Raw genomic sequence first — 12359 nt, forward strand, 5'->3', positions numbered from 1 at the left:
TGAGCGGAAATCGAACCCGAAACTTTTGGGTGTACGGAATGATGCTCCAACCAAATGAGCCACCGGACAGGGCAGACATAAATTTTGATAGTACTTCTGATGGGAAATGGGTACAGGAACAAGTGAAATAAGCATGAAGTAGCCCCATAGTAGAATGAGCTTCTTGAAGCTTCTGGAAAACTTTTACTGGAGAGGACACAAAACAGGTGTGAGATGTTGACAGAATTTGCCATCACTTCTAAAGACCTACTTAGGGAAACCAAGTGTGAAAGAGCACATGATAAGACTACAATGGAGCTGTTGCTAGAAGCCTTTATCTCACTCCAGATAACAGGCACTTGAAGATGACCAGGACAACAAGAACAGATGCAAAAGGGAAAACCTCTGTCATTCTCCACCTCCACACAACCCAGTTCACAACCAGAGGGATGGCTCCTAATCAGTATGGTCAGTACTGACCACAATGAATGCAAGTTTCATGGATTATCATAGCCTGTTAGTTGACCTCACCATATAAGGGAAATTTAATTGGACAAAACTGTAATCATGGAGTAAATGGCTTTGGAGGATGTTTTATATATCTCAGTAAAATATACTGTATATATGTTTACATCGGTCATTTAAGGAGCTCTGAGATATGGAGAGAATACTGGACTAGATGTCAAAAGCACTGAGATTTAATTCCGGTTCTGCCATTTAGCTACCTAATTGTGTAACTTTGAGCAAATGATGTATCCATTTTGGTTTTGTATTCTAAATTGCTCAGCTTTGTTCTACTAATCCTATCTAATAAAGTCAGAATATGCAAATTGACCATCACTCCATGACAAAAAGATGGCGGTGCCCACAGTCAATAAGGAGGGAATATGCAAATTGACGCGACAAAGATAGCGGTGGCCAGGCCGGGATGCTTGCATCATGACCATCGACACAGGCGTTCCGCCCCGCCCCAGCCTCTCTGGGCCTCTGGGCAATGTGCGTGCATAGGCACGGAGCGGCTGGGGCGGGGCAGGACACCTGCTATGAAGGGGGGCAAGGGGGGGTGGAGGGAGCTACAGGAGGGCAGCAGGGCCAGAGAAAAAGCAGAAGGTGGCAGCCAGAGTGAAGGCCTGGGTCCCGGGTGCTGTAAGGAAGCCGATGCCAGCAGCCAGGGGAGGAAGGCCTATTCTTGCACGAATCTTCGTGCATCGGGCTTCTAGTGAATAACTATAAAATCTCAGTGGCTTACAACAAAAGGCAAGAAAAGGTAAACAAAGTTTGTTTTTTATGTTGTTGACATGTGAAAAGATGGATCAGATGCATGTCTGCTTGAAGTGTCCTCTTTGTTCTAGGATGAAAGAGCTCTCCCCTTCAGGACATTTGAGCAAGAATAAGGAGCTGGCAAAACCACATGATGATCGTTAGAGCTTCTGCTTGGCCATGGCATATGCAATGTTTCCTCACATGCCCATGGCAAAATAAAAGCCATGTGGCCAAGCCCCATGTCACTAAGGTAAAGATATATACTTCTCCTGTATGAGACACTGCATGTTGCACAGCAATGGGTGGGATTAATTAATCCTTTTATAGGAAAAGGAAGTGAATATTTGAATCCAGTGATACAATTTATCTCAAGTTCTAATCATAATTTCATCACTGCTTCCTGAATATGCAACACAATGCTCTCTCTGAACTTCAGGTATTAAATGGGGGCTTAAATGATCTCCATCATCCTTTCTGTTCTAAAGTTCTATAATTCTGGGAAATAGTCATTTTGATTTGCTGTCGAAATGTGATTAGAAGAAAGGAAGGCTGTGTTTTGGACTGCAATTACCTAAAGGCAGGGATCTACATTGTCTGTTCTTATGAGTGCCTAGGATATGATGAATGACAAGTATAACTGGTTATAGTTAATCTCATTTTACTAGGTGGTGAGTGATGGAGTTTGGATTAAAATCCAAACTTGTTACATTTCCTAAGCACAAATGCTCTTGTATGTTTAGGTCTGAATTTATTTTTTCTTTTTTTTTTTAAAGTATATTTTTATTGATTTCAGAGAGGAAGGGAGAGGGAGAAAGAGAGAAACATTAATAATGAGAGAGACTCATTGATCAGCTGTCTCCTGCATGCCCCACACCAGGGATCGAGCCCACAACCTGGGCATGTGCCCTGACCGGGAATCGAACCCTGACCTTCTGGTTCCTAGGTCGACGCTCAACCACTGAGCCACGCCGGCCAGACTAGGTCTGAATTTCTTAAATTCATTTGTCAATACAATACTTTTAAAAGTATAACTTAGTGATGAGACAGCAATTGGGGCTCATGAGAAATAGACTTTGGTTAACAGAAATCATGAAAGAGTCTGATGGAAAATTAATTGCAATTAGAAACTATCAGTATTGTGTTATATCATCCTGTAAGTGACTAATATGTACTTTAAAATTTTATCTTTATTGTTCAAAGTATAACATATGTCCCCTGACTACTTGATATTTTTACACACACATTTTAAAGGGAACTGGTTTCATAGTGCATGGTGCTTCAATTAAAAAAAACAAAACTTGAATAATTATGAAAACATAGCAAGAGCTATGACTTCTTTTGTTAAGCAGAAGAAAAAGGAATATGAAAGTGTATGTTCACTATGATTATAACCATGTAAAATATGTGTACTGAGAAAAACCACAATGGAACAAAAAATGAGATAGTTTGGTAGGATGGTAAAATTGTAGGTGATTTATTTAAAAAAAGAAAAGATTTCCTTTGATATTCTTTTCTCATTTAAACATAAACATACAATAAAAAATTGAATACCAGTGATAACTGAATCCTATAACCAGCTAGTGGTGACATACTACTTCTTGTGCTTGTGGTGGCTGGAACAAGGTTATACTAAGAAACTATTTGACCAGTCCCCTGGACCTTATGCTTTTAGATTTCTCCAGTAATCAAATAGTAAATATTTCTCACTATTGTTCATTATTGGCCATTGTGAATAAGTATGAATAGAATTGGATCTCAGTGAATTCCAGCTCTGTAGCTCCCTGTCTGATGAAGAACAGGTTTTGGGTGGGTTATGAAATGGATCATTAGTAAACATTTTCCCAGTCTTATTTGGAGATAACATGTAAGATAATTTTAGAGCTTACAGCTAGTAGCCCTACAATGTATAGGGAGAATCAACACATTTATCCTTGTTCCTTCATTAGCATTTCTTAGCTTTCAAAATATGTATGTTTTTATAACTAGTATAAATTATATATATTTCCCCACCAGGATATATATGCTGTAAATCTAAAGAGAATTTTGGGTTAATCTGACTAGAATTATCTTTTCCTTTTTTTAACCCAATTTGTGGGGTTCATACTTGTGAACAAAAAGTGACTAGATGAAAGATACATCTTGTTTGACATTTTCTTTTTTAAAAAAATGTTTTTATTGATTTCAAAGTAGAAGGGAGAAGGAGAGAGAAAAATAATGATGAGAGAGAATCATTGATTGGCTGCCTCCTGCAACGGGGACAGAGCTGCAATCCAAGAATGTGCCCTGACTTGGAATTAAACTGTTACCTCAAGGTTTATAGGTCGACGCTCAACCACTGAGCAACACCAGCTGGGTGACATTATTCTTAAAGTTGATAGGATTTTAGCTCAGCTAGATTGGCTCAGTTGGTTGCAGTGTTGTCCTGTGCACTGAAAGGTTATGAGTTCAATTCCTGATCAGGGCACATACCTAGATTGTGGGTTGGATCCCTGGTTGAGACACATATAGAAGGTGATTTTTCTCTCTCATATTGATGTTTCTTTTTATTTCTCTCCATCTCCCCCCCCCCCCTACTTCTCCCCTCCCCTCCTCTAAGCATGTCCTCAAGTGAGGATTAGAAAAAAAAGTTGATAGCCCTAGCCGGGTTTGCTCAGTGGATAGAGCGTTGGCCTGAAAACAGAAGGGTCCTGGGTTCGGTTCTGGTCAAGGGCATGTACCTTGGTTGCAGGCTTCTGAGTAACCAATAGATCAGAGTTTCCAACCAACACTCTCCCTGAATCTCCACAGTCCATCAACCTGGAAGCTCTCTGAATCACATCTATTTGGTGGAAGCTTCGTTTTATAGGCCCATTATCTAAGTCATTGGCCAGTTGGGGACTCCAACCCCTTTCCCTTCTCTAAGGTCAGGGCTGTTCCAACCCTTTAATCACATGGTTGGTTCTCCAGGCAACCAGCTCTCATTCGTGGTGCTTTTCAAAACTCCCTTCATTAACATAAGGTGTGGTCGAAGAGGGTTTCTTATGGAGATTCAGACTCCTTTATCATGCTTATCAATTAGGAAATTCTGAGAGTTTTACCAGAAATCGGATAAAGACCAAATATATATTTCTCATGAATAATAATATCAGAGCCATGGAACCAGCCTGCCTGAATTTGAATCTTTGGCAAGTCACTTAAAAGCATTGCTCCTGTGTTTCCTCAATTTTAAAATTGGGATGAGGCCCTGGCCGGGTGCTCAGTTGGTTAGAGTGACACCCAATAAGCCAAGTTTGAGGTTTGATCCCCAGTCAGGGCACATGTCTGAATTAACCAATGAATACATAAATAAGTGAAACAATAAATTGATGTCTCTCTCTCTCTCTCTCAAATCAATAAAAATGAAACAAACAAATAAAAAATAACAAATAAATAAAATGGGGATGATAATAGAGCCCACACTGAACAAAGGGGTTTGTTCATCTGCGCTCATCAAAGCCCAATCAAACGAGAACAGGAGTTTGTAACTAAGAAAGTAAAGGTTAGGGAATGTCACCATACCTGAGTTGCAGGTGAGCTTGTGCTCAAAGACCTGGATTCCTGATGGCCTACAAAGGGACAGGTTATATATGGGAAAGATTACTAATTATGTTGATTAAGAGAGTTGCGGCTGTGGCTCTACTAATTGTGGGGGCCTGGGTAGGGAGTAGTTGATGATTGTATGAGATCCAGATGTCAAGTATGGTGCTATTCTGTCTAGTTTCATGGGGGTGTGGCTGGTAGGGTCATTGGTTGGTAGTGTCAGTGTGCTTTCATAGGCCTGGGCTGAAATGCAACAGAGGTCAAGAGCTTATCTTTAGTTTGACCAAAACTCTGTTTCTATCAACAGACCTGAGGCTTTGGTTCTTAAGACATTTTGATGCTGACCAGAATCTGATGTCCTAAGGGCTTAATGAATAAGGAAGGGAATGGATGGCCAGAAAGGAGAAAGGGTCAAGTTAAAGAAATGGAGTTCCTGTGAGGTTACAATTGATAGGAAGGCTTGATAAAAATACATAGATAATAGTGAGGTGAAGGCCTGGGGCGGGGGCAGGCTAGAAGGGGTCAATGGGGAAAAAAGGAACATATGTAATACTTTCAACAATAAAGATGAAAAAAAAAAAAGACAGGTAGTGAACAACAGCTGACTTGCTGTAGATGTTAACTACTGTTATTGAGGATTTAACATATCTCTGGTGACTCAACTTTTGATCACTTTTTGAAAGTAATGACTATTGGCTCTGATAGTGTTTTACATATCAGAGCAACTTAGCTTAATATCAATAAGCCATAGTTTCTCTCTACTCCACTCTCTACCTCATGAGTTCTGTTGCCTCAATGTTCTTGCTTTATTATTATTTCTGTGTGTTTTTTCTGGTCTTTCTCATCACTCCATCTTTTATCTTCTGTGACCTGTGACAGGAAATCTGGCAGATTTGACGAGTCCTAATAGAGGAGAGAACATCCGTGTTGAGAACAATGACAACCTTGGTTCTGACTCAGCCTATGGTACTATGGTAGCTGGGCCAGACAGCACAGAGCCTTACTAGACACACCACACACACACACACACACACACACACACACACACACACACACACACAGGGGTATGAGCTTAGTGAAAACTGTGGCTTCTGAAAAGCGGGAGGCATAATTACAATTTTCAGGCATTGGCATGGACTAACCAATACACTGTCATGACATGAGGAGATATTTGCCATATTAAGTGAGAAAAACAGAATCCAAATTTATACAATGTGATTTAAATAATGGGAGAAAAAAAAGAAAATATACAAATTAAAAAAACACACATTTTGATTTAGGTAGTGAGTTAGCACTATTTTTTCCTTTTTAACCTTTAGAAACTTATCTCTAAGTGCAGATACTACTTTATACAATGTATTTTATATTTATAAAGTCTAAATAAAATATTTAAAAATATACAACCATTTCTTCATTTATAAACTATGCACAAGAAAACTAGAGAGTGGTATTAATTACTGAGATTATTTAGTTTGGGGATTTTATAGTTTCAAAAGAAAAAAGCATTTTAGGTAGGATTTCTTGTTTGTCTAGTCCTCCCTCTTTGCTTATCTGTCACAATTATATTGTCCTCACCATACTTATTTTCATGAACATGGAGATCATGTAAAGTCCTTGTTTCACCCGGCTCAGTCTGGATGTGCTGACTCTTCAAAATAGTTTTTAAAAATCTATTTACTGGAGAAATCTATGACATACGGCTCTCGGTTTATTTTCCAGCTGTTTTCTTTTAACCTTGACTCTGGGATTCCCCTTTCCCCCCCAACCCCAAATAATTTACATTAAGGCAGGGTGCAGGATAGTGGGGAGTTGTACTTTTGATGTGAGAATGTTGAGGCACAGAACATGAAAAAAAAAAGAAGCACAGGATCATTTTAGCGAATTATAGAAGGTGATTGTTCATAGTTTTCAATTCTTTCTCACCCATACTTTTCCCCCTCTTTTTCTCCTTTTGCCTTTATAAAACTTTCACATATACTCTGCTTTGCCCCCACCTGAACGACTTGTGTTTTTGAAGTAATTCTAAAACCTCTGTGGGCAAAAAAGTCACCCTTTTTTAAAGTCACAGGATCACGGAAGCAATTAATTAAAAACAGCAGGCTCATACCTGATGTCTTCCGGATGACTTTTAATTATGCTAAATGCCCTCCTTTTCCTAATGAGGATGTTCTGTGAACTCGCACATGGTTTTCCCACACTGCCCCTGCAGACAAACCCTGTGTCCAGCAGGACTGTTGCTGCCTGCCAGACCAAATCCTTTCTCTACGACAAAGCCTGCCATTGTGTCCCCATGCAGCCCCACTGATCTTTCCCAAAAGGCCTTTTAGAACATGCGCACACTTATTTCCATTCGCTGTTGTGCTGGACACAATAATAGCCAGAGAACCATGGTAACTTGCTTGGCCTCAACGCTGTCTAGTATTCTCTGAAAGCCATATGTGGCAGCTGTACTCATGTGTGTGTGTGTGCGTGTGTGTGTGTGTGTGTGTGTGTGCGCGTGCAGTTGGGGGAGGGCAATCTCTGGTGCTTTTGTTGGAGGGTGAGGGAGGAATAAAGAGCTTGAAGAAGTGACAAGGTGTCAGTATCCTCCTGACTCAGCTGTTCAGGGACCTAATCCCAGCCCACAACTGGATGTCCAAGGATTGAAGAAAAATGTCCCTCCTGGCTAATTTCCAACTGTTTCCAAATGTACTGGAGAAAGTTCCATGTGATTTTTTTTTTTTCATGTAGCACCTGCTCTAACAATCCCAAAGCAACTTTTTTCTTCTCCATTATACTGTACATCTGTTATTTTGCTGACATGGAAGCTAGCATAACAATTAGGTTCATTACTTGCCCAATAAATTGATTCCAGCTAAGCTTAAAGACCTCAGTGTAGTCTTTGAGTATTTATTCAATGAGAGAAGAAATGAAAAAATCCTGCCCCAAAAGGCTTTTTTTTTCCTTGGGTGGGGGGGGGGGGGGGGAGGGTGGAGGGAGGAAGAGTTAGACCAGTGACATACCATTCATTTCAGGGTAGTGATGAGATAAAATTAGAAAGCCTGAATGTTGGGTAAGACAATGAGAAGTATCCAGGAATCATTTTTACTTTCTCTTAAGCAAAAACAATTTTGGGAAGGTATTTAAAAAAAAATCCTCAATTTTGTGTCTGCAAACAATTTTAACAAATGAAAACCTTGATGGGGTGACAGTTCTCCACCCCCCACCCCATCCCCACTTCTTCTCAATAATGAAAATAAAGAAATAGGTTCCTCTCTAGAGCTAAATTTTCTTAGAATTTAAAAAAACAAACTACTGTACTTGGGTAGGAGGGGAGCTGGGGTGGAGCTGGGCATTTGCCAATACCATTCCTAGCCTTCTTCACTTCTCCCCACTCCTTGACCCTGTAGCTCCTCCTAGACCTCTGTGCCCCACTTCTGCCTGGCCCTTAGTCCTGACAACCTGTAGGTGGTGGTGGTGGTGGTGGTGGTGGTGGTGGTGGTGGTGGTGTGCTAACAGGAAGGAACAGAGGTCTCTAGCTAGGAATCTGTGCAGGTGAATCCCTGAGGATTGGCCCAACTTCCCAGTGCCCTATAGCCCCCTCTTGTTTATTCATTTACCCTATTTAGAGTCATTTGCAGAGATTTAGGAAGATTTGCAGCTAAAGGAAATTGTAATATTTCTACAGAGTCCAAGTGAATAAAGACCAGGCTTAAGGCTAAAAAGTATTGTTATATTTCAATCCCATACAAGAAATATAATTGAACACTTACTATGTACAAAGAATTGTGACAGGGAATAAAGATGAATAATACATAGCTTTCTTGAGGTTATGCAAAAAATAGAGGTAGGAAAGAATAAGTCCATACCCTAAAACTCTATTACATGGTAAAATTAGGTAAGTCACACAGTTGACATGTACTTTAAAAAGTATCTGGAGCTTCAAAATACATCCAAAATTTTATCATTTCAACATGTAAAGATTATAATTTTACATATTTTTTCATGCTAACACTTCAAAATCCACTGTATATTTAATACTTAGAATGTGTATCTTATACTTAGGTGGTCAGTAATTACTTACGGTTAGTGGCTACCATTTTGGACAGCACAGATTTAGACAGTTCACAGATTTGGGGCCAATTCTTCCCCATTTAGGAAAAATAATTCAACTCTTCTTGGATCTGGATAGGATCTTCTCAGGTCATGTATATATAAAATATATATCTACAAGGTTTAGATTTATAATATATAGATAGAAGTGGACATAGCACTGCATTGTGCTGTCAAAGGTATGGTTCAATTGGTGATCAGTAGAAAATGCCAAATGGAAAAAACTACTTTCCCTTCTCCAACTTTTCCACTTTTGGAAATATCTTTAAAATCAGAGAAGGGCTTATTTTGGGGTTAAGTGCATACATTTGTGTGTATGTTTGTGTATATGCATGCTCCCTTGCATGTTTGTTTATGTGTCTCTGTGTTCTGTGAAGGATGGGTGGCCTCATTGTTTAATGGAAGTAATAATGCCATGGAAGTATTGGTAAAATTCCTGGCCTTAGGACATAGTAGAGAGGGCTTCCTGACTGCCATCCCAGTGTGGGGAGAGCAGGATAATTACTTACCGTAAATAAAAGCTAGCATACATTCCTGAAGCATATGGGAATGTATTCCATCTGAAAGAGAACGAGCCTTGGAGCTCTGTAACTATAATCATTAGCTTTAAAAATTTATTTGTGGCCAAAAACAATTTTTTTAATGCAATGGAATTGTTAGCCTTAAAAATAAACAAACTTGTAATTATTAGTTTGAGACGGAAATGCTAAAATATAGGATCCAGGAAAGTGGGTGAAATGAGTGGAGAGGAAAATCTCAAATGTAGAAAGATACTCAGAGAGGAAAGTGAGAGGACACAAAAGCAAACTTACTGTATTTCACTATCTTGGCCAAGATCAACCCTCCTACATCCAGAGGAGCTGCAGTTCCCTAGAGCCCCACCCCCACTCCCCAGAGAAGCTGCAGTGGGCAAGAGGGTAAGAGGGAATTTGGGCAACTTTTTTCCTCATATATTCCATCAAATAGAAAGCCACTTAGTTTAATATTTATTTATTTATTTATTTATTTATTTATTTATTTATTTATTTAATGTCTTTTTATTGATTTCAGAGAGGAAGGGAGAGGGAGACGGAGAGATAGAAACATCAATGATGAGAGAGAATAACTGATTGGCTGTCTCCTGCATGCCCCCTACTGGGGATCAAGGCCCAAACCCAGACTTGTGCCCTGACCAAGAATTGAACTGAGACCTCCTGGTTCAAGGGTTGACACTCAACCACTGAGCCACACTGGCTAGGCATGGACATCTTTTTAAAATAAGTATATAACAATGAGGCTTACCAATCTCTGTAATTAGGTAACCAAACTGCTCAGGTAGAAAAAAGGAGAGCCAGCATCAGGGGCCTATTCTTTACCAGGCCCTTTACATATGCCATCTCAATTAACTGCCACATATTCATTTCTATTTGTTTGAAAATATTTGCAATTGCAGAGAGATAAATGAATACATGTTTATTGTAAAAGAAATTGTGTATGAATCCAATTTACAAACGAGACATCTGAGATTCAGGGAGGTTGAGGGATTTGGTATGCAGTAGAGGTCAAATCTGAAACTAAGCTTTACTTCCTTATCATGAGAACCTCCTGAGTGATATAGGTAAGCTATGCCTATTTTAATGTAGAGTAAAAGAAGGGTGTTGAATGAGAGCTATTTCTGTGGAACGGAGATGATATGAATCAAGGAAAAGGGCCATGGAGGGATGGGAACACCATTGCCATTTAATGCCAATGCCAATGGCCAGATCCCCCAGTCTTCCCACTCTTGCATGTACTTCCCACTCTAGTATGTCCCAGTAACAATCCTTGATTGTTGCGTAGATTCAAGGAGAAAATAGGATCTTTTAAAAATGTGAAATTGTACATGTTCATACTGCTTATAATGTATAATGTTTGACATTTATAAGAGTGAAGAGCGAAAGTGGAGGCTTTGGACAGCTATTGAACAATGAGTAATTGATATCTCAAGGGGAGAGAAAACAACACCAAAACATTGACAAGGAAGTCAGGAGTTGCTAACAATATCCATCCCATACTGACCTGTGTTGTCCTGGTCCTGATCCTTTAGTCGTTAATTTGTTCAGATTTTCATTGAGTGCTTCTCCAGTCAGATACTAAGTTGGCACTGGTGGTACCAAAGTGGCCAGTGATCCCTGTCTTGGAATTCAGGGCTTTTGAGCCACTGAGAAGCTTGTTTTGGAAGCAGGTTGTGGGCCCCAGTGAAGCAGGTCCTGTGGAATCTAAATCGCGGGCCACACCACAAGTGAGTAGGTAAGAATCATTCACATCAGAAAGCCCAGTCAGCTTTGGAATAGAAACAGGTGATCCCTTTTAAAACAAAACAAAACAATACAATGCAGAATATGTAAACAGCTTCCAAAAGAGCAGAGTGGGGAGAAATTATTTATCTTTGTTTCACTTAAAAGATTTCAACAAAGAGTTTCATTGAATATGAGACTAGCTCAATGGTCTTAAACATATGATATGTTCAGAGATGACGAACCATTTGATTGAGAGCCAGATGGAAACAGCTCATGATGTGGTATTCAGAGTCATTGCTAAAAGATCATCCATTAGCCAAGAAGATAAAGGATTTCTGGGAAGACAGTTTAAGTCAATGGGTGAAATGGCAATGCAAAAAAAAAAAAAAAGTGCCAAAATAGAACTTCTGTCAGTTTTTTTGTTCTTCATTGAAAATAAGTTGTTTTTGAATTGGATATCTAGATAATGAGGATACATTTATGGCAAACTGGAAGAATATTGAAAAAAATCATAACGTATGTAATTATAGTTTCCTCTACTTGCAAATATACAACCTTTCTATAGAATTCTTCATGCATTTAATAATCTCTTACATTTTGCAACAGATATTTTTGTTCCTTGAAATTTGAATTAGTCCTTCCAGTTTAGAAAAGATACCAGATCTCAAAACCCTGCAACTGGATTGGGAGAGTCCACGTGGTTAAGTAGAAAGCGATGCAAAATGAAAGTAGGAAAAACTGGTCTTGTACCAGCTTTACCACTTTCCAGCTATTTTGAAAAATTACTTATGCTTCCTTTCCTCTTAAGATGAGAGTATTGGATTTTATAATTTCTAATGATCTGACACAGTTCCAAAATTCCATTCTGTTAGTTCACCCTTTCAGATGCTGTTTTTAGATGACTGTGAATTGCTCAAGACTTATATGTAAGCATAGAACCCGCTCCTTCCCAATAGGTTCCTGAGGAAATCCAAATGGAAATGGACAAAGAGTAATAGAGGTGGAGTTTTACCATTTCCTTTCCTTTTCTTTCTTTGGCATTTTGCCCGATTTCTTAACTCCACTCTGATTTCTTTGAAACCATGCTTATTGTTCTTGCTGCCATAAAACAGCATGAATTCCGTCATTATTTCATTGAAAAGAACAATGTTTGAGTACCTGTATGCCTCTTACAACTTCTCTGATGAAACTCTAGCAAGTTTTATCTCA

Source organism: Cnephaeus nilssonii (genome assembly GCF_951640355.1).
Source record: "Cnephaeus nilssonii genome assembly, chromosome: 9".
NCBI lineage: Eukaryota > Metazoa > Chordata > Mammalia > Chiroptera > Vespertilionidae > Cnephaeus > Cnephaeus nilssonii.